The sequence below is a fragment of the Ranitomeya variabilis genome, chromosome 1 (assembly GCF_051348905.1).
Source record: "Ranitomeya variabilis isolate aRanVar5 chromosome 1, aRanVar5.hap1, whole genome shotgun sequence".
NCBI lineage: Eukaryota > Metazoa > Chordata > Amphibia > Anura > Dendrobatidae > Ranitomeya > Ranitomeya variabilis.
Window position 1 is genome coordinate 1,036,460,040 of NC_135232.1, and position 24,927 is coordinate 1,036,484,966.

General features: G+C 47.5%; 1 protein-coding gene across 3 annotated transcripts in view; it reads left to right on the forward strand.

Annotated features, from left to right (window-relative positions):
• The first annotated feature begins 3,289 nt into the window (after positions 1 to 3,289).
• Positions 3,290 to 24,927, forward strand: part of MTUS1 (microtubule associated scaffold protein 1) — a 249,035-nt gene continuing 227,397 nt past the window's right edge. The window contains exon 1 of one of the 3 annotated variants that reach the window (XM_077279667.1): positions 3,290 to 3,428. The gene's annotated coding sequence lies outside the window, so the exon portion shown is untranslated. The remainder of the gene's footprint in view (positions 3,429 to 24,927) is intronic. The other 2 variants (XM_077279666.1, XM_077279669.1) reach the window with 2 other exon arrangements.

Consider the following 24,927-nt stretch of genomic DNA (forward strand, 5'->3'; position numbering starts at 1 on the left):
GACTGCATCCTGTCCCATACGCTCCATCCTGTCCCATACACTGACTGCATCCTGTCCCATACGCTCCATCCTGTCCCATACACTGCATCCTGTCCCATACGCTCCATCCTGTCCCACGCGCTCCATCCTGTCCCATACACTCCATCCTGTCCCATACACTGACTGCATCCTGTCCCACGCGCTCCATCCTGTCCCATACACTCCATCCTGTCCCATACACTGACTGCATCCTGTCCCATACGCTCCATCCTGTCCCATACACTGCATCCTGTCCCATACGCTCCATCCTGTCCCACGCGCTCCATCCTGTCCCATACACTCCATCCTGTCCCATACACTGACTGCATCCTGTCCCACGCGCTCCATCCTGTCCCATACACTCCATCCTGTCCCATACACTGACTGCATCCTGTCCCATATGCTCCATCCTGTCCCATACACTGCATCCTGTCCCATACGCTCCATCCTGTCCCACGCGCTCCATCCTGTCCCATACACTCCATCCTGTCCCATACACTGACTGCATCCTGTCCCACGCGCTCCATCCTGTCCCATACACTCCATCCTGTCCCATACACTGACTGCATCCTGTCCCACGCGCTCCATCCTGTCCCATACACTCCATCCTGTCCCATACCCTCCATCCTGTCCCATACCCTCCATCCTGTCCCATACGCTCCATCCTGTCCCATACGCTCCATCCTGTCCCATACCCTCCATCCTGTCCCATACCCTCCATCCTGTCCCATACCCTCCATCCTGTCCCATACGCTCCATCCTGTCCCATACGCTCCATCCTGTCCCATACACTCCATCCTGTCCCATACCCTCCATCCTGTCCCATACCCTCCATCCTGTCCCATACGCTCCATCCTGTCCCATATGCTGCATCCTGTCCCATACTCTCCATCCTGTCCCATACGCTCCATCCTGTCCCATACCCTCCATCCTGTCCCACGCGCTCCATCCTGTCCCATACACTCCATCCTGTCCCATACACTGACTGCATCCTGTCCCATACGCTCCATCCTGTCCCATACGCTCCATCCTGTCCCATACACTCCATCCTGTCCCATACACTGACTGCATCCTGTCCCACGCGCTCCATCCTGTCCCATACACTCCATCCTGTCCCATACACTGACTGCATCCTGTCCCATACGCTCCATCCTGTCCCATACACTGCATCCTGTCCCATACGCTCCATCCTGTGCCACGCGCTCCATCCTGTCCCATACACTCCATCCTGTCCCATACACTGACTGCATCCTGTCCCACGCGCTCCATCCTGTCCCATACACTCCATCCTGTCCCATACACTGACTGCATCCTGTCCCACGCGCTCCATCCTGTCCCATACACTCCATCCTGTCCCATACCCTCCATCCTGTCCCATACCCTCCATCCTGTCCCATACGCTCCATCCTGTCCCATACGCTCCATCCTGTCCCATACCCTCCATCCTGTCCCATACCCTCCATCCTGTCCCATACCCTCCATCCTGTCCCATACGCTCCATCCTGTCCCATACGCTCCATCCTGTCCCATACACTCCATCCTGTCCCATACCCTCCATCCTGTCCCATACCCTCCATCCTGTCCCATACGCTCCATCCTGTCCCATACGCTGCATCCTGTCCCATACTCTCCATCCTGTCCCATACGCTCCATCCTGTCCCATACCCTCCATCCTGTCCCACGCGCTCCATCCTGTCCCATACACTGCATCCTGTCCCATACGCTGCATCCTGTCCCATACGCTCCATCCTGTCCCACGCGCTCCATCCTGTCCCATACACTGACTGCATCCTGTCCCATACGCTCCATCCTGTCCCATACGCTCCATCCTGTCCCATACACTCCATCCTGTCCCATACACTGACTGCATCCTGTCCCATACGCTCCATCCTGTCCCATACACTGCATCCTGTCCCATACGCTCCATCCTGTGCCACGCGCTCCATCCTGTCCCATACACTCCATCCTGTCCCATACACTGACTGCATCCTGTCCCACGCGCTCCATCCTGTCCCATACACTCCATCCTGTCCCATACACTGACTGCATCCTGTCCCACGCGCTCCATCCTGTCCCATACACTCCATCCTGTCCCATACCCTCCATCCTGTCCCATACCCTCCATCCTGTCCCATACGCTCCATCCTGTCCCATACGCTCCATCCTGTCCCATACCCTCCATCCTGTCCCATACCCTCCATCCTGTCCCATACCCTCCATCCTGTCCCATACGCTCCATCCTGTCCCATACGCTCCATCCTGTCCCATACACTCCATCCTGTCCCATACCCTCCATCCTGTCCCATACCCTCCATCCTGTCCCATACGCTCCATCCTGTCCCATACGCTGCATCCTGTCCCATACTCTCCATCCTGTCCCATACGCTCCATCCTGTCCCATACCCTCCATCCTGTCCCACGCGCTCCATCCTGTCCCATACACTGCATCCTGTCCCATACGCTGCATCCTGTCCCATACGCTCCATCCTGTCCCACGCGCTCCATCCTGTCCCATACACTGACTGCATCCTGTCCCATACGCTCCATCCTGTCCCATACGCTCCATCCTGTCCCATACACTCCATCCTGTCCCATACACTGACTGCATCCTGTCCCACGCGCTCCATCCTGTCCCATACCCTCCATCCTGTCCCATACGCTCCATCCTGTCCCATACGCTCCATCCTGTCCCATACGCTCCATCCTGTCCCATACGCTGCATCCTGTCCCATACTCTCCATCCTGTCCCATACGCTGCATCCTGTCCCATACGCTCCATCCTGTCCCATACACTATATCCTGTCCCATACGCTCCATCCTGTCCCATACACTATATCCTGTCCCATACGCTCCATCCTGCCCCATACGCTCCATCCTGTCCCATACGCTCCATCCTGTCCCATACACTGTATCCTGTCCCATACGCTCCATCCTGTCCCATACACTATATCCTGTCCCATACGCTCCATCCTGTCCCATACGCTGCATCCTGTCCCATACGCTGCATCCTGTCCCATACGCTCCATCCTGTCCCATACGCTGCATCCTGTCCCATACGCTCCATCCTGTCCCATACGCTCCATCCTGTCCCATACGCTCCATCCTGCCCCATACGCTCCATCCTGTCCCATACGCTCCATCCTGTCCCATACACTATATCCTGTCCCATACGCTCCATCCTGTCCCATACACAGTTATGATCCTGCTGCACCAGTGGCCGCTCAGCTTTCCAGAGCGCAGGTTGTCTTCCTCTACGCGACCAGCAGGAGGCGCCAGAGATCCAGCGGGAGAAGTGATTTAACTGACCTCTCCCCGTACAGCGGCCTCTGTAGGTGAGAGGAGCAGCTGGGAGCTGAACAGTGCACACGTGTGAGCGGCCGGTATCTCCCGGGGACGCCAGGAGCAGGCAGGTGCCTAGAATGTGCATGACCTTCATGTAACCCCCTGTAACTTACTGTGCGGGGAGGGCGCAGGTGACAGAGCTGCCATCATAGAGGATCCCTATAAAGCCGCACAGTGCTGCTCACTCCCCTGTCTGCTGTGCAGTGACTTGTGACCCCCTCCCTTCTCTCAGGACCCCCGACCGGCTGCACTGGGTGGTACAGTGGGCATGTCCCCGCTCCGCTCTCCGAGGCCGGGCAGTGGTTGTGCCGTAGATGGAGGTGACACATGCCGGGCTGCTGGTGACTGCTCACATGTGACTGTGTGGCCGGTGCTTTCTGAGGAGAACCCTGTGGGCTGTAGCTGCTGACTCTCCTCTTGTGATGTTACCAGGTGGTGCTGGGGTTACCGGGCTGGGCATAGTGTGTGGTCCCTGGCACTAATAAACATGGCTGCAATTCACGCCCCAGCAGTCAGGTCTGGCCATCACCAGTGACCCTGCTGCTATGGGAAGGCTCAGAAGACGCCAGGGCATCTTTTTGGGTGTCTTGCTTGGAAAAAAAATATAGTTTCTTCATTGTTGAATAGAGTTAAAAAAATAAATAAAACTAAATTAAAATAAAATGCTTAAAAAAATCCTTCTAATAGCCAAAAAAAAGTGCTTGTAAACGTCCCAATAAACTGCTAAAAAAACACTTTTTCCCGTTAAGTTTCCTGAAGTTTTCCTCTTGGAAACACTCAGCTGTTTTACCTTCCAGGAAAAAACTGTAGTTTGCATGTAAACTAAGTACCCACGCAGACGTCGTGGATCTGATCACAGAGAGCAATGACTGCAGCTCTACCGACCCAGCGTGAAAGCCTCATAGAAGTATATGTAGTGGTCAGTCCCGGGTTAGGACACCCGCGGACAGTCCGTGCATTGCGGTCCAGGATGAGACCCGCGGACGTCTGCATGCATCCTAGCTGGAAAAACACATTCTGGTATTCATGCAGTTTAGACTCTAGGCCGGACAACACTTCTGGCTTTCGCATAAACTACACGTGTGATTCCAGCCTCCACACACGATGGAAAGCATGATGTTACAGCAGCATAAGTGTGGGCTCCCGGAACACAACCCCCCGTACAGGTCCCCTGTTCAGGCCAATGGGGGTTTGTGCTTTGGAATATTACTTTATGGACTGATCGGAAAGGCTATGTTCACACATTGCGATTTTGTTGTGTTTTTTTATTTTTTTTATTTTTTTATTTAATGCGAAGTGTGTTATGTCAGGGTACATTTGTCTCTTCTGCATGCTGATAGTTTACTGCATAAAAAAAATCTGTTAAAGGGAACTTGTCACACCCCCCCCCCCCCTGACTGCGCCTGTGCGGCCACCCTGCCCAAGATCCCGCCCTGCAGTGTCTTCTGATTTATTCTCACTGCAGGGCTGGGATTCATGGGCATGCGCAGTGCATATCTTCGCCTCTCATTCATCTCTCTCCGCCTTCTTCAGACTGTGCCGCGTCAGCTGATCCCTAATCGCCGTGGCATGCTGACGCTGCATAGTCTGAAGAAGGTGGAGGGAGATGAGTGAGAGGCGAAGATATGCACCGCGCATGCCCAGGAATCCCAGCCCTGCAGTGAGAATAAATCAGAAGACACTGCGGGGCGGGATCTTGGGCAGGGTGGCCGCACAGGCGCAGTCAGGTGACAGGTTCCCTTTAACTTCATTAGCTTTTGGCACCAAAAATTGCTGTCAATGGGTGAAAAACGCTGCAAAAACTGAAAGAAGTGACATGCTCCAATTTGGAAAAACGCAGCTCTTTGACAAAACCGTCAGGGATTAAAAACCAACGTGTGCATGAGATTTCTGAAGCCTCATAGACTTTAGGACTGTGAAACTCAGCTGCAAATTTGCATTAAAAAAGCAGCAAAAAAACCCCCATACATGTGAACTGAGCCTAATACCTGCATCTACAAGGGTCAGATCAGTAACAGATTTTTTTTCAGTGAAAAATCTGCCAGATATTACAGTAAACGTGAGGTGACTTGAGGCTTTATGAAATCTCATCTTCACAGTGTGGAGAAAATCTGTGGTGTAAATTGGTGTGAATATTACACTGCGGAAACTGGCGATATCCACACACCTTAGTGCAGACATGACTGGTGTGAATATTACATGGTGGACACTGACGATAGCCTCAGTATTTGTAAGCCAAAAACAGGAGCAGGTGATAAATACAGAAGTGGTGACGTGTTACTAATATACTTTTCCTCTGATTGTTCTGGTTTTGGCTTATAAACACTGAGGTAAAATACTGATCAAATGCTCAACGAACCGTATATACTCTCAACTCAATGTATATTATAGGGCATGACTTTACATGTGGCTGCAGTAAGGGATCAAGGGCGAAAACATACATCCTGGTGTCACATTAATCCCAGAGCCTAGCGTACATATGGTCTCCAGCGCAGTATTTGGGGCACCACACTCATTTGAAGTCTGAAAGCAACATGGAAGTCTTAATAATAATAATAATAATAATAATATTATTATTATTATTTATATAGCACCATTAATTCCGTGGTGCTGTACATGAGAAAGGGGTTACATACAGAGTTATAGATATCGTTTACAGTGACAGACTGGTACAGAGGGGAGAGGACCCTGTCCTTGCGGACTTACATTCTATGGGATAGTGGGGAAGAGACAGAAGGTCGGGGCGAGGCGGCGGCTCTGGCGATGGCGAGGCGGCAGAATGGTTATTGCAGGCTGTAGGCTTTCTTGAAGAGATGGGTTTTCAGGTTCCGTCTGAAGGATCCGAGGGTGGTGGATAATTGGACATGTTGAGGCATGAAATTCCAGAGGATGGGGGATATTCGGGAGAAATCTTGGAGGCGGTTGTGTGAGGAATGAATAAGTGTGGAGGAGAGTAGGAGGTCTTGGGAGGATCGGAGATTACGTGAGGGAATATATTGGGAGATTAGTTCAGAGATATAGGGAGGGGACAGGTTGCGGATGGCTTTGTAGATCAGTGTTAGTAGTTTGAACTGGATTCGTTGGGAAATTCGGAGCCAGTGGAGGGATTTGCAGAGGGGAGAAGCAGGGGAGTAGCGAGGAGAGAGGTGGATTAGCCAGGTAGCAGAGTTGAGGACAGACTGGAGTGGTGCAAGAGAGTTAGCGGGGAGGCCACAGAGGAGGGTGTTGCAGTAGTCGAGGCAGGAGATGAGGGCATGCACAAGAGTTTTGGTAGATTGTGGGCTGAGGAAGGAACGGATTCTGGCAATATTTTTGAGTTGGAGGCGACAGGAGGTGGCAAGAGTTTGGACGTGCGGTTTGAAGGACAGGGCAGAGTCGAGAGTTACCTCGAGGCAGCGGATTTCAGGTGCGGGAGAGAGCGTGATGCCGTTTACCATAATAGATTGGTCAGGTAGGGGGGATACGCGAGAAGGGGGAAAGATGACGAGTTCGGTTTCGTCTACATTGAGTTTTAGGAAGCGAGAGGTGAAGGAGTAAATGGCTGACAGACACTTCGGGATTCTGGACAGCAGAGAGGTGACATCTGGGCAAGAGAGGTAGATCTGAGTGTCATCTGCATACAGGTGGTGCTGGAAGCCATGGGACTTTGAGTTGTCCTAGGCCAATGGTATAGATGGAAAAAAGTAGGGGCCCTAGGACAGAGCCTTGAGGGACTCCAACAGAGAGAGGGCGGGATGAGGAGGTGGTGTGGGAGTGGGAAACGGTAAATGTGTGGGAGTGGGAAACGCTAAATGTTCGGTCGGAAAGGTATGAGGCAATCCAGGACAGGGGAAGGTCTTTGATTCCAAGGGAAGAAAGAATCTGTAGCAGTAGGCAGTGATCGACTGTGTCGAAAGCAGAGGACAGGTCAAGAAGGAGGAGGATGGAGAACTGTCTGTTAGCTTTGGCTGTGAGTAAGTCTACTTTCACACTAGCGTTAACTGCAATGCGTCGTTTTGCCGAAAAAACGCATCCTACAAAAGTGCTTGCAGGATGCGTTTTTTCTGCATTGACTAACATTAGCGACGCATTTGCGACGCATTGACACACGTCGCAACCGTCGTGCGACGGTTGCACCTTGTTGTGGCGGACCGTCGGGAGCAAAAAACGTTCTTTGCTCCCGACGGTCTGCTTTTTCCGACCGCGCATGCGCGGCTGGAACTCCGCCCCCACCTCCCCGCACTTCCCCGCACCTCACAATGGGGCAGCGGATGCGCTGGAAAAATGCATCCGCTGCCCCCGTTGTGCGGCGGAGACAACGCTAGCGTCGGTGACCTCGGCCCGACGCACTGCGACGGACCGAGCCTGACGCTAGTGTGAAAGTAGCCTAAGTCATTAGTAATTTGTCAGGGCAGTTTCGGTGGAGTGGTGGGGGCGGAAGCCAGATTGGAGGTTGTCAAGGAGAGAGTTAGATGAGAGGTGGGAGGAAATTTGAGCATGGACATGCTGCTCAAGGAGTTTTGAAGCAAACGGGAGCAGTGATATGGGGCGGTAGCTGGCCATAGCAGTTGCATCAAGGTTAGTTTTTTTGAGGATGGGTGTGATGGTGGCATGTTTGAAGGCAGAGGGGAAAGTACCAGAAGTTAGCGATAGGTTGAAGAGATGAGTTAGGGCTGGAATGAGCGTGTTAGTGAGGTTGGGGAGCAGGTGGGAGGGGATGGGGTCAAGTGCACAGGTGGTGAGGTGTGATTTGGAAAAGAAGCAAGTAAGCTCTCCTTCAGTGATGTTGGAGAGGGAGGTTATTAGGGAAGGGCAGAGGTCTGGTATATGGAGTGGTTGGGGTGGTGGAACAGTTGGGGTTTGCCTTGATTGGTCGATTTTGTTTTTGAAGTAGGTAGCAAAGTCCTCGGAGGAGATGGGGGGGAGTTGGAGGTGGCAGTGCAGTCTTAGTTCCTGCTTCTGTTAGGTCGTGTCAATAGGATTATATAAAAAAACTGTCCGAATTATTATTTTTTTATCCCCCCCCTTAAACTTCTATGGGCGAGTCTCAGCTGATTTATGGAAGAAACTAGTTCATGCTGTGATTTCCCCCCCCCCAACACTCTGCATTCAGGGCAAAAATACAGTTGTGTGAACGAGCCCTAAGCGAGGAGAGTGAGAGGTGCAATTTGTGGATAATGTGTTAATTTTGTATTCTTATTTAAGCGTTGTCCACTACTAGGACAACCCTTTACTTAAAGGGAACCTGTCACCCCCCCCAAAATCGAAGGTGAGTTAAGCCCACCAGCATCAGGGGCTTATCTACAGCATTCTGGAATGCTGTAGATAAGCCCCCGATGTATCCTGAAAGATGAGAAAAAGAGGTTAGATTATACTCACCCAGGGGCGGTCCTGGTCCAGTTCTGGTCCGATGGGTGTCACGGTCCGGCGCCTCCCATCTTCTTACGATGACGTCCTCTTCTTCTTGTCTTCACGCTGCGGCTCCGGCGCAGGTGTACTTTGTCTGCCCTGTTGAGGGCAGAGCAAAGTACTGCAGAGCGCAGGTGCCGGGAAAGGTCAGAGAGGCCCGGCACCTGTGTAATTTGTCACGAGATTGTAAGTGGATCTTCTGTAATTTGATGGCATCTGATAAACTGTTGTGTGTGGCCATTCTTTTTTCAGTAAGTAGGGTTGAGAAGGTGACGTGTGTGTGTGTGCGCTTGCCCCAATGTCGCCAGGTGCGTTGCATATGGGCCCCAACATCACCATGCAGCCTCATGACAAGTCTTCTCCAAAGGTTTCACGTGTCTGCCTCTATTCTTTGAAAAGGTCATATAACTGTATATCGGGCCACTGTGTAGGCTCACCCTGGCCGGCTATGCTACTTTAGAGGAGAAAATGTTTTGCACAGCAATTCTATATTTTTTGTGTAGTCTGAGCGCAGAATGTCAGGAGAGCACCACATTAGGCCATGCCATGTAAGTGTACACTGCCTCACTTGTATCCCTCCCCGTCTCCCTGATTCCTATATCTGTTTCCAGACCTTATTTAATACTTATACAGAGGTCAAGTTACGGGATGCACGGCGGTTTCTGAATGCATTCTTCATGTATAGGATTTCAGCTGCCAACTACTGTGTTAGTACATTCCTTTACCAAGAGCAGTTCTTGTCTGTGACCAGCCATAAGGTCAGTGTGATGTCCGATCTGTCAGCTACATGGAGAGGAAAATCATATGTGCCGGCTGCACTTTACACCTCTGGATTTAAATAGAAGTAAACTAGTAATGATAGAATATGACCAATACATTAATACAGACTAACACACATAATATGCAGAAAGCACATGCACACACTTATAACATAGTACACATCCGAGGATGACTAAAATAACAACCATGTAGGGTATTTGTGTGAAGCATGGCTTACAACACTGTACTCAATGTGCCGAGAAGGGCAGAAGGGTATCAATTACCTTTTAAAAGGGTTGCCTCACCTTAAGTGGGTAAAATTGCTGAAGAAGCACTCCTCCCATTAAAGTTTTTATCCTCTTAATACATTGCAATCATCATATTAAGGTATTTAAAAAAAAAATCCCTGTGTATAACAACAGATATGTCACTTCAAACAATGCACTAAGACAGGTGGACTTACTGAGCTAGTAGTCCAAAGAAGCGAACCATGGTGTAAAAAAACACCAGTTTTTATTTGAAGTCATAAAATATACACAACAAAAAATAAGGAAACAAGAATGTCCAGTAGGAGGGGCTCTCGGACCAGTGTCAATGGCTATACATATCCAAGGTAGTAAGTACGTTTATACTCTAGTATAAGCTGACCCGAGTATAAGCCGAGGCACCTGCTTTTGCCACGGAAAACTGGGTAAGCTTATTGACTCGAGAATAAGCCGCGTATGCATTGTTCCCTCATCCCTGTCTTGCTATGCATGGCTCCCCCTGTCCTGTCATGTGGCTCCCCTCCGTCCTGTCCTGGTATGTGGCTCCCCTCCGTCCTGTCCTGGTATGTGGCTCCCCTCCGTCCTGTCCTGGTATGTGGCTCCCCTCCGTCCTGTCCTGGTATGTGGCTCCCCTCCGTCCTGTCCTGGTATGTGGCTCCCCTCCGTCCTGTCCTGGTATGTGGCTCCCCTCCGTCCTGTCCTGGTATGTGGCTCCCCTCCGTCCTGTCCTGGTATGTGGCTCCCCTCCGTCCTGTCCCGTCCTGGTATGTGGATCCCCCCGTCCCATCGTTGTATGCATGGCTCACATCCCCCCTCCTTGCACTGTCGCTGCATCACCGTTGTCCCGGCGTCAGCAGGTCTCCTCTCCTATGCTGAGCGGTCACGTGGTACCGCTCATTAAGGTAATGAATATGCACTCCACGCCTATGGGAGTGGAGACGAGTACATATTCATTACCTTAATGAGTGGTACCACATGACCACTCAGCACAGGAGAGGAGGGCTGCCGGCGCAGGGATGGAGATGCAGCGACGGAGGTTGAGTATGTTTCTGTCTCATGTTAGGCGGCGGCGGCTGTCACTGTGCCACAGCCGCCGGCTCCTACTGCCACTCCCCCTTCCTCGCCATCGGTCTAGACAATTGAATCGTGTATAAGCCGAGGGGGATGTTTTCAGCACAAAACAATGTGCTGAAAATCTCGGCTTATACATGAGTACATACGGTATGCAGCTCCAGTTTATCAGATAAACAATTCCCAATATATAGTGGATATTAATCCATTCTAAAACTGGCAGTATAATAACAAATATACTAAACTAGATGGAGGCCCGATGCTATCGCATCGGGAGGGCGGTAATGTCACAATGGGGGCAGGCTTTGCAGTGTTGAGAATCTCTCCACCCACCGCCCCCCCCCCCCACCCAATGATTCACTGCACCTGCGCGGAATGCACGCAGGCGCAGTAAATCAGACCGCCCCCATCTTTGTGCTGACGGATAGCGGCGGTCACATTAAAACTGCGCTTGCGCTCCTTCTGTACAAAGATGGCGTCAGTCAGTGAATCATTCGGATGATCCCGGCTTCAGCGTGTTCATGATGGTGTTCCGCTGGTGGTACCGCGCAAGAGGCTGCATACGGCGTATACTGTGTGTGTCTACAGCATATACAGTGTGTGTGTGGTGTGATGGTGTTCCGCTGGTCATACCGCGCAAGAGACTGGTGCCACCAGCAGTTTCCATATGGAGACATCCATCACTTGGGTCTCCCAATAAGGAGGTCGGTGAACTTTCGCCGCCTGGAATTCTGGGATCCGGACAGAACAGGATGTGAAGACATTACAAGGTAAGTATATATTAAGATATCTAGCACACAAGGACCTGGAGCTGAGGAGACACTAGTACAGGCCGCTGTAATTAAATGTAATACACTCCTAGTATGTATGAAGTTACTATGTACATATATTTTCTGAGATGCAGTAGAGGTAACAAATGTACATACAGTAAAAAATCCTCCCCAGTGGTAATCAGAGTCTCCGATGAAGGAGTGCATGAAAAGATCAATATAATATAACAAACCTTATTAGGCCTCTTTCACCCTTCCCTTTTTTACAATCAGTAACAATCCCTCAAAATGTTGAAAAGACAGATCCTGTGCAGATTGTAAAGAAACTGATCCACTGGATCCGTTTTTTTGACTGAGCCGTCGAGGCAGTTGACAGAATTTAAGGCTATGTGCACACGTTGTGTATGCGTCTTTGCCGCTTTTTTTCTCTGTGAAAACGCATGCACAACACAACCCTTGTTAAAAATAATTTTAAAAAATAAAAAATCTTGATATTCTTACCTTCCGGCGTCGCCCGCAGCCTTCCCGATGCTCCCGTTCCCAGTGATGCCTTGCGAGACAATGACCTGTGATGACGTAGTGGTCTCGCGGATCCAGCGCACGACGGATGAAACGGAAGGCCAACCGTCACAATCCGTCGCTAATACAAGTCTATGAGAAAAAAACGGATCCAGCAGAAACATTTGCCGGATCCGATTTTTTTCACAAAACGATGGATTTTGATGGAAATAAAAAGTGTGAAAGAGACCTTACCTGCAATACCACAATACAGCGACCAGTGCCAGAGTCGAAGCCAGAGCCGTTCAAGAGACGCCCCTCACCTTAAGTGGGTAAAATTGTTAAAGAAGCACTTCTCCCATTAATGTTTTTATCCTCTTAATACATTGCAATCATCAAATTATACAGCACTGAGTACTTACAATTGCTTATTTTGTCTTTTTACACAGCTAGTACTACTTTGCTCTATGTAGTAACAGGAAGTCTCTTGTCCCTGCATTTATCATTCCCCTCCTGAACTCCTGACCCAGCTGCTCCCTCCTCTCCCCTGTCAGTCTTTTGCAGTGACTTGTCAGTCATACAGGAAAAATTGACCTCCTGTTTCTACATATACCTTAAAAGGATTCAGCTACTCTGTTTTTAATCAAGTAATGCCATAGACCTAATGGAAAATAGAAGACTTAGCTGGGTAGAAAAACAAAATGAGCAATTGTAAGGGTATGTTTCCACGTTCAGGAAACCCAGCGCTTTGGATGCAGCGGATACCCCGCACCGCCAAAAGCGCCGCCCCCTGTTGTACTTGCGGTGATTCCAGATGTGTTCATTGTACACATGCGGAATTACAGCATCGTATTCATAGACCGGGTTATTTATCTTGCGAAGGCGGAGCGTCTCTGCAAGATAAGAAGACATGCTGCGGTCTGGAAAGATGCGCCACATGTCCGGATACGCAGGGAAACTGGATGCGGCCCTGCACGCATAGTGGAGACGAGATTTCATAAAATCTCTTTCACTATGCTGTAACATCTGGACGCCGCAGCAATTCCTGATGTAATCCGGCATGTGGAAAAATACCCTAGTAAGTACGTGACACCCAATAACATAAGTGACACATTGCTGGAATCAGGGTCTCTACCCCTACAGCATGCTGCTATCAGATATGGTCACAAAATCCTGGTGACAATTACCTTTAATAATGTGTCAATGTCTCACTATGCAATTTTGCCTTTTGCTAACATTGTAATGTGTCAAAAGTTGCACAGTAGTGTACGGTTTGCGTACATTGTTGCTTTGTATGCATGTAAAAAAAAAAAAGTTGCAGTATGAATGCACTTGTTTCATGCCTTTTTAAATAAGACCACTATGACCTCTCTATAATATGCAACTACTTTTGCAAATATGTAAAAATGCAATTTTAAATGCCGTACTCCATTGCAAATGGTTAACAATGTAACTTTCCTCAATTTCTAAAGAAGCATTTCCATTACGTTTTTATATTTATTAAGTGTGTGTATACAGTATGTAATGTGGTGTGTGTGTGTGTGAGAGTTTGTCCACTACTTTATTTTTTTTATTGATGACCTATACTTAGGATAGGTCAAAAACATTTGATTGGCCAGAGTCTGACCCCTCGCCACCTCCACTGATCAGCTGGATATGGATATGTCAGTAGTGGACAACCTCCTTAATATACTCGCCTACTGCTGCCCTCTCCAGCGTCCAGAGCTGTTCTTCTCCTCTTCTGAGCACCCTGTTAATTTTTGCCAGAGCTGTATCAAATAATGAAGATACCACTGCAGTTTTGTAAAAATCAGCTTCTCTACATGTCTGACAGCCATTCCATTCCAGTGTCGGTTGAATTCCAACCAGAGTACACCTCATTCTACTTTAATGTGCTTCTGATTAGGTGATCATCTGAACCAAATCTTATTTAATGAAGGAAAGTATAAAAAACACTGTTGTGGTCTTCACAATCCTCTTGCCATAGGACAACCTGGCTGGCTAAACAAGTGCTAGTAATATCCCAAAAGTAATAGGAATGGAAAAATAACTTTTAACCATGCCAAAGGAGTTGAAAAGAACAATCCTGAGTGAGGAAAAGAAGGGTTCAATTCTGTCTTTCCTAGCAGAGGGAGACAGCGAGTGTCATGTTGCCTCCATCCTTAAAATTTCTAAGATGGCAGTCCATTACAACAAGGTCAAGCAGCAGATATCGGTGACAACAAAGTTACAGATAGGCAGAGGGCGAAAACGACTCTCCATTGACTGGGATGACCGTCATCTTATTCGAATATCACTCAGCAACCGCAGGATGGCATCAAGTGACGTACAAAAGGAATGGCAAATGGCAGCTGGGGTGAAGTGCACGGCAAGAACAGTTCATAACAGGCTCCTAGAGGCAGGGCATAAGTCATGTAAAGCAAGAAAAAAGCCTTTCATCAATGAGAAGCAAAGGAGAGCCAGGCTGAAGTTTGCCAAAGACCATAAGGAATGGACCATAGAGGACTGGAGTAAGGTAATCATCTCTGATGAGTCTAATTTTCAGCTTTGCCCAACACCTGATCATCTAATGGTTAGATGGAGACCTGGAGAGGCGTACAAGCCACAGTGTCTTGCACCCACTATGAAATTTGGTGGAGGATCGGTGATGATCTGGGATTGCTTCAGCAAGGCTGGAATTGGGCAGGTTGTTCTCTGAATGAATCAAGCCGCATACAAGGTTATCCTGGAAAAACAGTTGATTCCTTCTGCTCAGGCAATGTTCCCCAACTCTGAGGACTGGTTTTTCTAGCACGACAATGCGCCATGCCACACAGCTAGGTCCTTCATCCACAAGGTGTGGATAAAGGACCACCACATCAAATCCCTGTCATGGCCAGCCCAATTTCCACACCTGAGCCCCCATAGAAAACCTCTGGAATGTAATCAAGGGGAAGATGGAAAGTCACAAGCCATTAAGCAAAGATGAACTGCTTACATTTTTGTACCAGGAGTGGCCAAAAGCAGTGTGAAAGACTTGTGTAAATCATGCCAAGACGCATGAAAGCTGTGATTTAAAATCATGGTTATTCCACAAAATATTGATTTCTGAACTCTTCCTGAGTTATAACATTAGTATTGTTTTTCTATTCGCCACGACAGCACCCACTAGAGAGGGGATCCGCCCCTAGGAACAGGAAACCTACAGAGAGATAAAAGGGGCGGCCCCCCCCTCGCTCCTCAGTTGGTTTCCTGTTCCTAAAGGGAACCCACAGAGAAGATTCTCTGAGATGGTAAGAAGAGGGAAAACTCGCCTGGATGCCGCCTGTGCGTCTCTGCTGAGCAACAGGGGCTCCAGAGCGAGTGGACAGAGTCGGGGGTTCCTGCTGGTTCCCCCCTCATCTGCTGTGGTCTGCGGGCCTGAAGTTAACCCCTTCCTGACATCAGACGTACTATCCCGTCGAGGTGGGGTGGGCCCGTATGACCACCGACGGGATAGTACGTCCAGCGCGATCGGCGGTGCTCACGGGGGGAGCGCGGCCGGGTGTCAGCTGCCTATCGCAGCTGACATCCGGCACTATGTGCCAGGAGCGGTCACGGACCGCCCCCGGCACATTAACCCCCGGCACACCGCGATCAAACATGATCGCGATGTGCCGGCGGTGCAGGGAAGCATCGCGCAGGGAGGGGGCTCCCTGCGGGCTTCCCTGAGCCCCCCGCAGCAACGCGATGTGATCGCGTTGCTGCGAGGGTCTTACCTCCCTCCCTGCCTGCTCCAGACCCGGATCCAAGATGGCCACGGATCCGGGTCCTGCAGGGAGGGAGGTGGCTTCACAGAAGCCTGCTCAGAGCAGGCACTGTGAAGCAGCCTGCACTTCTCTCAGATCGGTGATCTGTCAGAGTGCTATGCAAACTGGCAGATCACCGATCTGTATTGTCCCCCCCTGGGGCAAAGTAAAAAAAAAAAATTTCCAAATGTGTGAAAAAAAATAAAAAAAAATATTCCAAAATAATGAAAAAAATATATATATATTATTCCCATAAATACATTTCTTTATCTAAATAAAAAAAACAAAACAATAAAAGTACACATATTTAGTATCGCCGCGTCCGTAACGACCCGACCTATAAAACTGGCCTACTAGTTAACCCCTTCAGTAAACACCGTAAGAAAAAAAAAAAAACGAGGCAAAAAACAACTCTTTATTATCATACCGCCGAACAAAAAGTGGAATAACACGCGATCAAAAAGACAGATATAAATAACCATGGTACCGCTGAATGCGTCATCTTGTCCAGCAAAAAACGAGCCGCCATACAGCATGATCAGCAAAAAAATAAAAAAGTTATAGTCCTGAGAATAAAGCGATGCAAAAATAATTATTTTTTCCATAAAATAGTTTTTATCGTATAAAAGCGCCAAAACATAAAAAAATAATATAAATGAGATATCGCTGTAATCGTACTGACCCGACGAATAAAACTTCTTTATCAATTTTACCAAACGCGGAACGGTATAAACGCCTCTCCCAAAAGAAATTCATGAATAGCTGGTTTTTGGTCATTCTGCCTCACAAAAATCGGAATAAAAAGCGATCAAAAAATGTGACGTGCCCAAAAATGTTACCAATAAAAACGTCAACTCGTCCCGCAAAAAACAAGACCTCACATGACTCTGTGGACCAAAATATGGAAAATTTATAGCTCTCAAAATGTGGTAACGCAAAAAATATTTTTTGCAATAAAAAGCGTCTTTCAGTGTGTGACGGCTGCCAATCATAAAAATCCGCTAAATAACCCGCTATAAAAGTAAATCAAACCCCCCTTCATCACCCCCTTAGTTAGGGAAAAATAAAAAAAATGTATTTATTTCCATTTTCCCATTAGGGCTAGGGTTGGGGCTAGGGTTAAGGCTACAGTTAGGGTTGGGGCTAAAGTTAGGGTTAGGGTTGGGGCTAAAGTTACGGTTAGGGTTTAGATTACATTTACGGTTGGGAATAGGGTTGGGATTAGGGTTAGGGGTGTGTCAGGGTTAGAGGTGTGGTTAGGGTTACCATTGGGATTAGGGTTAGGGGTGTGTTTGGATTAGGGTTTCAGTTACAATTGGGGGGTTTCCACTGTTTCAGCACATCAGGGGCTCTCCAAACGCGACATGGCGTCCGATCTCAATTCCAGCCAATTCTGCGTTGAAAAAGTAAAACAGTTCTCCTTCCCTTCCGAGCTCTCCCGTGTGCCCAAACAGGGGTTTACCCCAACATATGGGGTATCAGCGTACTCAGGACAAATAGGACAACAACCTTTGGGGTCCAATTTCTCCTGTTACCCCTGGGAAAATACAAAACTGGGGGCTAAAAAATAATTTTTGTGGGAAAAAATTTTTGTTTTATTTTTATGGCTCTGCATTATAAACTTCTGTGAAGCCCTTGGTGGGTCAAAGCGCTCACCACACATCTAGATAAGTTCCTTAGGGGGTCTACTTTCCAACATGGTGTCACTTGTGGGGGGTTTCTACTGTTTAGGTACATTAGGGGCTCTGCAAACGCAATGTGACGCCTGCAGACCATTCCATCTAAGTCTGCATTCCAAATGGCGCTCCTTCCTTTCCGAGCCCTCCCATGCGCCCAAACAGTGGTTCTCCCCACATATGGTGTATCATCACACTCAGGACAACTTGGACAACAAATTTTGGGGTCCAATTTCTCCTGCTACCCTCGGGAAAATACAAAACTGGGGGCTAAAAAAATAATTTTTGTGGGAAATTTTTTTTTTTATTTTTACGGCTCTGCATTATTAACTTCTGTGAAGCCCTTGGTGGGTCAAAGCGCTCAAAACACATCTAGATAAGTTCCTTAGGGGGTCTACTTTCCAAAATGGTGTCACTTGTGGGGGGTTTCAATGTTTAGGCACATCAGTGGCTCTCCAAACGCAACATGGCGTCCCATCTCAATTCCTGTCAATTTTGCATTGAAAAGTCAAACTGTGCTACTTTCCTTCCGAGCTCTCCCATGCGCCCAAACAGTGGTTTACCCCCACATATGGGGTATCAGCGTACTCAGGACAAATTGTACAACAAATTTTGGGGTCCATTTTCTCCTGTTACCCTTGGTAAAATAAAACAAATTGGAGCTGAAGTAAATTTTTTGTGAAAAAAAGTTAAATGTTCATTTTTATTTAAACATTCCAAAAATTCCTGTGAAGCACCAGAAGGGTTAATAAACTTCTTGAATATGGTTTTGAGCACCTTGAGGGGTGCAGTTTTTAGAATGGTGTCACACTTGGGTATTTTCTATCATATAGACCCCTCAAAATGACTTCAAATGAGATGTGGTCCCTAAAAAAAAAATGGTGTTGTAAAAATGAGAAATTGCTGGTCAACTTTTAACCCTTATAACTCCCTAACAAAAAAAAATTTTGGTTCCAAAATTGTGCTGATGTAAAGTAGACATGTGGGAAATGTTACTTATTAAGTATTTTGTGTGACATATCTCTGTGATTTAAGGGCATAAAAATTCAAAGTTGGAAAATTGCAAAATTTTCCAAATTTTCGCCAAATTTCCATTTTTTTTTTGCAAATAAACGCAGGTAATATCAAAGAAATTTTACCACTATCATGAAGTACAATATGTCACGAGAAAACAATGTCAGAATCGCCAAGATCCGTTGAAGCGTTCCAGAGTTATAACCTCATAAAGGGACAGTGGTCAGAATTGTAAAAATTGGCCCGGTCATTAACGTGCAAACCACCCTTGGGGGTGAAGGGGTTAAACAACGGTCTCCCTGATGGGACACCGTTGTAAGGGACGACCGGTGGTGCGGTGTGCCTGGACTGACCGAATTACCTGGGAGATGCAGGTTTCCGGAGCCAGGTAACGATACCCTCCGGAGTATGTGGAGCGGTCATCGGCTGTTTCCCCAGTCCCTCAGGTATGGCGGCGACATGGGCGGAAGTAGCGCTTGAAGATCCGGCAGGCTGAGACGCCGGCGCATGCGCGGTGGAGCCGCATCACGGATGTAGTTCCCTGCACCCCGGAGGTCAGCGTTCTATTTCCGGGGGAACCGCCATATTGGTTTCCTCTAGGCGGTTTTCTTGTCCCCCTGACGCTGCACCGACTAATCAGGTAAAAAAAAAAGAGGGTGTGTTTTAAGGTCATGCACTATAAATTGCACATGGGCAGGACAGACAGCGCGCTATCATGTCGTCCCAAGAGGAAGTCTCTGTGCGCCCTATGGAGGACCCACTAATACCCAGTGGTGAGACCAGAAATAAGAGTAGTGGGCACTCAAAAAGGACTGATTCCACTGTGAAATCGGGAGGAAAATCGTCCCGTTCCACACCCCAGGCCAGGCAAACCCAGCAACCGGTATATACATGTGCTTCTGGGTGAGTGTTATATAGCTTCAAGGAAGCTTATAGTATTTCCTCTGCTTATGTTTTTAGGCAAAGAGGACGGGGAAAACAAAGCACAAACAGTGTGCTATATGTACTGAGCCCCTGCCTGACTCTTATCTTAAAAAGCTGTCAGGCCTGTATAGACAACACCTTGCGGCAGGAGGAGTCTGTCAAAATGAATGAGATACGACTTATAATTCGTAAAGAGCTGCAGTCGTTAGGAGGTGGTCCCTCCGTAAATGTGAAAAGGAAAAGTAGGAGAATGTCCTCACCTAAAGCTGACACGTCAGCAGAGAGTGGAGAGGTGGATTCAGATGTGTCTCAGTCGTCTGATTCATCAGGTGAACAGGACTATGTCTGTTTTCCTACTGATGGTGTTAACAACTTAATTAAATCAGTAAGAAGTACGATGTGGTTGGCTGAATCAAAAGAACCCCAAACGCCACAGGAACTTATGTTCGTGGGTCTTTCTCAGCGAAAGGGCCAGGTATTTCCAGTAAATCACGCAATAAAAGACCTTGTTAAGAAGGAATGGAGTAAAGGACAAAAGGGGTTTGTGCCAATACCCTGTAAGAGACGCTACCCCTTTGATGATGAGGATTTGGATTCCTGGGCTAAAATACCGAAAGTTGATGCGGCTGTAGCATCTACATCTCGCCGTTCTTCTTTACCTGTGGAGGATGCAGGTTCTTTATCCGATCCCATGGATAGAAAATCGGATGCACTCCTTAAAAAATCATGGGAGGCCTGTGTCACTGCTTTCAAGCCAGCGATCTCAGCCACATGTACCAGTAGGTCTATGCTGGTTTAGTTAGAGCAGCTGGACCAAAATATCAGAAATGGCGTTTCTAGAGAGAAGTTACGTGCGTCAATTCCCTTGATTAAGGGTGCGGCGGCTTTTATATCTGATGCCTCCGTAGATTCTCTCCGCCTGGCGGCTAGGACAGCTAGCCTCTCTAATACTGCTCGGTGAGCATTATGGCTAAGAAACTGGAAGGGGGATGCCCAGTCTAGATCCAAATTGTGTTCCATACCCTGTCAGGGTGAGTACCTCTTTGGAACCGTGTTGGACGAGATACTCACTAAGGCTTGGTGAGAGAAAGAAAGGGTTCCCTAATCCCTTTGTTCCTTCTTAGGCTATGTCTCCACGTTCAGGATGGCCGGCGGTATCGCCGCAGCGGCGAAGCCCCGCCCCCTTTCTGGGACGCGATCATGCCGGATGTGTTAACTCTTCACATCCGGGATGATCGCTCTGTCCCATAGGGCCCTGTGATATGCCTTGCGGGGACGCTGCGTCCCCGCAAGGTGTACGGACATGCTGCGATCTGAAAAGACGCGCAGCATGTCCGGAGTCGCAGGGCCGCCGCGTGCGGGTTTCCACGCATAGTGGAGACGGGATTTCATAAAATCCCCTCCACTATGCTGGAACATCTGGACGCTGCTTGTTTGACGCTGCAGCTCTGCGCAGCGTCAAACAAGCAGCGTTTCCTGACTGTGGAAACATACCCTAACAGAAGGGCATTCAGGAAGCCATCATTTGGCAGAAAGGGAGGCTTTAAGGACCAATGGAGAAACAAGGAGTTCAGGCAGAAGGGCAATTTATTCAACAAGCGCCCCTTCAGACCAGCCGAAAAATTCCGGGAACCCTATTCCACCAGTGGGCGGTAGACTTCTGGGATTTATTGATCAGTGGAAGAAAATAACCGTAAATCCATGGGCCATAAAATTAATATCTTCAGGCCTCGCTCTAGACTTTATCCGAAAACCTCCGGATTCCTTCCTGCTCACCTCCCTAAAATCCAGACCACAGCAGGAAGCACTGGAAATTGAAATTAAGTCCCTTTTGGCCAAACGGGTCTTAATAGAGGTTCCGTCATCTCAAACAGGGAAGGGGTTTTACTCCCCCTTGTTTTTGATTACTAAACCTGACGGATCCTTTAGAACTATATTTAATTTAACCCCTTCATGACCTTGCCGTTTTTTGCAATTCTGACCAGTGTCCCTTTATGAGGTAATAACTCAGGAACGCTTCAACGGATCCTAGCGATTCTGAGATTGTTTTTTCGTGACATATTGGGCTTCATGTTAGTGGTAAATTTAGGTCGATAATTTCTGAGTTTATTTGTGAAAAAAACGGAAATTTGGCAAAAATTTTGAAAATTTCGCAATTTTCACATTTTGAATTTTTATTCTGTTAAACCAGAGAGTTATGTGACACAAAATAGTTAATAAATAACATTTCCCACATGTCTACTTTACATCAGCACAATTTTGGAAACAAATTTTTTTTTTGCTAGGAAGTTATAAGGGTTAAAATTTGACCAGTGATTTCTCATTTTTACAACAAAATTTACAAAACCATTTTTTTTAGGGATCACCTCACATTTGAAGTCAGTTTGAGGGTTCTATATGGCTGAAAATACCCAAAAGTGACACCATTCTAAAAACTGCACCCCTCAAGGTGCTCAAAACCACATTCAAGAAGTTTATTAACCCTTCAGGTGTTTCACAGCAGCAGAAGCAACATGGAAGTAAAAAATGAACATTTAACTTTTTAGTCACAAAAATGATATTTTAGCAAAAAAATTTTTATTTTCCCAAGGGTAAAAGGAGAAACTGGACCACGGACGTTGTTGTCCAATTTGTCCTGAGTACGCTGATACCTCATATGTGGGGGTAAACCACTGTTTGGGCGCACGGCAGGGCTCGGAAGGGAAGGAGCGCCATTTGACTTTTTCAATGAAAAATTGGCTCCAATCTTTAGCGGACACCATGTCGCGTTTGGAGAGCCCCCGTGTGCCTAAACATTGGAGCTCCCCCACAAGTGACCCCATTTTGGAAACTAGACCCCCCAAGGAACTTATCTAGAAGCATAGTGAGCACTTTAAACCCCCAGGTGCTTCACAAATTGATCCGTAAAAATGAAAAAGTACTTTTTTTTCACGAAAAAATTATTTTAGCCTCAATTTTTTCATTTTCACATGGGCAACAGGATAAAATGGATCCTAAATTTTGTTGGGCAATTTCTCCTGAGTACACCAATACCTCACATGTGGGGGTAAACCACTGTTTGGGCACATGGTAAGGCTCGGAAGGGAAGGAGCGCCATTTGACTTTTTGAATGAAAAATTATCTCCATCGTTAGCGGACACCATGTCGCGTTTGGAAAGCCCCTGTGTGCCTAAACATTGGAGCTCCTCCACAAGTGACCCCATTTTGGAAAGTAGACCCCCCAAGGAACTCATCTAGAGGCATAGTGAGCACTTTAAACCCCCAGGTGCTTCACAAATTGATCCGCAAAAATGAAAAAGTACTTTTTTTTCACACAAAATTTCTTTTAGCCTCAATTCTTTCATTTTCACATGGGCAACAGGATAAAATGGATCCTAAAATTTGTTGGGCAATTTCTCCTGAGTATGCCGATACCTCATATGTGGGGGTAAACCACTGTTTGGGTGCACGGCAAGGCTCGGAAGGGGAGGCGTGCCATTTGACTTTTTGAATGGAAAATTAGCTCCAATCGTTAGCGGACACCATGTCGCGTTTGGAGAGCCCCTGTGTGCCTAAACATTGGAGCTCCCCTACAAGTGACCCCATTTTGGAAACTAGACCCCCCAAGGAACTTATCTAGATGCATAGTAAACACTTATAACCCCCAGGTGCTTCACAGAAGTTTATAACGCAGAGCCGTGAAAATAAAAAAAATTTTCTTTCCTCAAAAATGATTTTTAGCCCAGAATTTTTTATTTTCCCAAGGGTAATAGGAGAAATTGGACCCCAAATGTTGTTGTCCAGTTTGTCCTGAGTACGATGATACCCCATATGTGGGGGTAAACCACTGTTTGGGCGCACGGCAGGGCTCGGAAGGGAAGGCACGCCATTTGGCTTTTTGAATGGAAAATTAGCTCCAATCATTAGCGGACACCATGTCGCGTTTGGAGAGCCCCTGTGTGCCTAAACATTGGAGCTCCCGCACAAGTGGCCCCATTTTGGAAACTAGACCTCCCAAGGAACTAATCTAGATGTGTGGTGAGCACTTTGAACCCCCAAGTGCTTCACAGAAGTTTATAACGCAGAGCCATGAAAATAAAAAATAATTTTTCTTTTCTCAAAAATGATTTTTTAGCCCACAATTTTTTATTTTCCCAAGGGTAATAGGAGAAATTGGACCCCAAAAGTTGTTTTCCAGTTTCTCCTGAGTACGATGATACCCCATATGTGGGGGTAAACCACTGTTTTGGCACACGTCGGGGTTCGGAAGGGAAGTAGTGACGTTTTGAAATGCAGACTTTGATGGAATGCTCTGCGGGCGTCAGGTTGCGTTTGCAGAGCCCCTGATGTGCCTAAACAGTAGGAACTCCCCACAATTGACTCCATTTTGGAAACTAGACCCCCAAGGGAACTTATCTAGATGTGTAGTGAGCACTTTGAACCCCCAAGTGCTTCACAGAAGTTTATAACGCAGAGCCGTGAAAATAAAAAATGTGTTTCCTTTCCTCAAAAATATTTTTTTAGCCCAGAATTTTTTTATTTTTGCAAGAGTAACAGGAGAAATTGGACCCCAAAAGTTGTTGTCCAGTTTCTCCTGAGTACGCTGATACCCCATATGTGGGGGTAAACCACTGTTTTGGCACACGTCTGGGTTCGGAAGGGAAGTAGTGACGTTTTGAAATGCAGACTTTGATGGAATGCTCTGCGGGCATCAGGTTGCATTTGCAGAGCCCCTGATGTGCCTAAACAGTAGGAACTCCCCACAAGTGACTCCATTTTGGAAACTAGACCCCCAAGGGAACTTATCTAGATGTGTGGTGAGCACTTTGAACCCCCAAGTGCTTCACAGAAGTTTGTAACGCAGAGCCGTGAAAATAAAAAATGTGTTTCCTTTCCTCAAAAATATTTTTTTAGCCCAGAATTTTTTTATTTTTGCAAGAGTAACAGGAGAAATTGGACCCCAAAAGTTGTTGTCCAGTTTCTCCTGAGTACGCTGATACCCCATATGTGGGGGTAAACCACTGTTTTGGCACACGTCGGGGTTCGGAAGGGAAGTAGTGACGTTTTGAAATGCAGACTTTGATGGAATGCTCTGCGGGCATCAGGTTGCATTTGCAGAGCCCCTGATGTGCCTAAACAGTAGGAACTCCCCACAAGTGACTCCATTTTGGAAACTAGACCCCCAAGGGAACTTATCTAGATGTGTGGTGAGCACTTTGAACCCCCAAGTGCTTCACAGAAGTTTATAACGCAGAGCCGTGAAAATAATAAATGTGTTTCCTTTCCTCAAAAATATTTTTTTAGCCCAGAATATTTTATTTTTGCAAGAGTAACAGGAGAAATTGGACCCCAAAAGTTGTTGTCCAGTTTCTCCTGAGTACGCTGATACCCCATATGTGGGGGTAAACCACTGTTTGGGCGCACGTCGGGGCTTGGAAGGGCGGGAGCACCATTT